This window comes from Myotis davidii, unplaced genomic scaffold, assembly GCF_000327345.1.
Source record: "Myotis davidii unplaced genomic scaffold, ASM32734v1 scaffold459, whole genome shotgun sequence".
Lineage (NCBI taxonomy): Eukaryota > Metazoa > Chordata > Mammalia > Chiroptera > Vespertilionidae > Myotis > Myotis davidii.
The window spans coordinates 172,840-174,733 of NW_006289838.1; the positions used below are offsets into that span (position 1 = coordinate 172,840).

At 49.7% G+C, this 1,894-nt stretch overlaps 1 protein-coding gene across 1 annotated transcript in view; it reads right to left on the minus strand.

Annotated features, from left to right (window-relative positions):
* Positions 1 to 1,894, minus strand: part of ANPEP (alanyl aminopeptidase, membrane) — a 40,145-nt gene that overhangs the window by 7,505 nt on the left and 30,746 nt on the right.

The window sequence follows — 1,894 nt, forward strand, 5'->3', positions numbered from 1 at the left end:
CGTTTCTTCATATAGGGTGTGGTCCCCTCGTGCCCCCCTGCCCCGCTCTACCTCCTACCCTGCCACCTGATTGTCAATGTTCTGTGTTTATTGTGGGGAATTTAGGAAGCGGCAGCTCAGCCTGCAACTCGAAAGAGGAGGCCAAAAGCCACAGAAGACGCAGAGGAAACCGGTCAACGGCAGAAAAGGAAGTTTCGGGAAAGCCTGTGATGACTGCCCTTGGCCCGGATGGAGGCACAGACAGAGGCTGGGCCCGGGACAGCCCGGGGAAGTTTCCAAAGACGAGCGAAGAAATGAACTGAACACAACCAGCGGAGGAGAGCGGGCGGGCAGGTCCCGGCGGGCAGAACAAAACGTCAGCACGCTGCCAAACACCAGAGGGAAGAAGACGCGAGGACCAGGCCACCCAGAAAGAGAAGGAGGAAGGAAGTTCGAAGGAGCAACACAAAACTGTGCAGAGCTGAAGGATGAGAAGGGTCCACCAGGACTGAAGGAAGAGCCACAGCTTCCCGAAGGGGAAACTGGCCACGTGCAAAGAACCGGAGAGACAGGCTCGCCCTGGCCGGTGTGGTCCAGGGGATAGAGCGTTGGCCTGCAGACTGAAGGGTCCCGGGTTCGATTCCGGTCAAGGGCATGTACCTTGGTTGCGGGCACATCCCCAGTGGGGAGATGTGCAGGAGGCAGCTGATCGATGTTTCTCTCTCATGGATGTTTCTAACTCTCTATCCCTCTCCCTTCCTCTCTGTAAAAAATCAATAAAATATATTTTAAAACAAACAAACAAACAAACAAAAACCTCCTGGAAGATGAGACAGAAAACTCGAGGAAGAACCCAAGGACTCAGAGTCCAGGAGAGCGTCCTGGCCTAGGAGCTGGGGGTGTTGAAGAAAGCAGGGGTGCCTCGGGGACAGGGGGGCGGAGTGAGAAGAAAAGCAACGCTGCTGTATTACCTGATACATTTGCATAAGGAAATAGAAGCATAGCATTCTGTGGGGCTTAGCCAAGAATGCTGCTTACATAATGGCAACAAAGTAAATGCCACACACTGAGCTGACCCAATATTGTGACTGAGCCGCATCAGGAAGATGAGGTGACTCCAAGGTAGGTGGGTTCATGAGCTGAAATGAGTTATAACCTCATTCACCGTAATACCTCATCGTCATAGGAAGTTCATGTGAAAAATGTTTTAAAAAAATGATCTCGCTCTACCCAGTTTGGCTCAGTGGCTAGAGCGTCGGCAGGTGGGTTCATGAGCTGAAATGAGTTACAACCTCATTCACCATAATACCTCATTGTCATAGGAAGTTCATGTGAAAAATGTTTAATAAATTATCTCTTCAAGTATGAGCCAATGGCTACACAGTATTCCACCAAATGGATATGCTACTTAACCAACCCCAACTTTGGAGCATGTAAGTGATTTGGGGCTGGCCCAGCACGGCTCAATGGTTGAGTATCAACCCATGAACCAGGAGGTCAGGGTTTGATTCCCGGTCAGGGCACATGCCCAGGTTGTGGGCTCAATGCCCAGTGTGGGGCAAGCAGGAGGAGTTGATCCATGATTCTCTCTCATCACTGATGCTTCTATCTCTCCCTCTCCCTTCCTCTCTGAAAGCAATAAAAATATATATATTTTAAAAAGTGTTGTGGGGTTTTGGTCTTTTATAAACCACATGGCAATGAACATCCTTATAGATCCAGCTTCCTCTTCTGGTCTCCGTAGTGCAGTGGTTCTCAACCTGTGGGTCGCGACCCCTTTGGCGGTCGAACGACCCTTTCACAAGGTCGCCTAAGACCATCCTGCATATCAGATATTTACATGACGATTCATCACAGTAGCAATATGACAGTTATGAAGTAGCCACGAAAATAATTTTATGGTTGGGTCCCAACA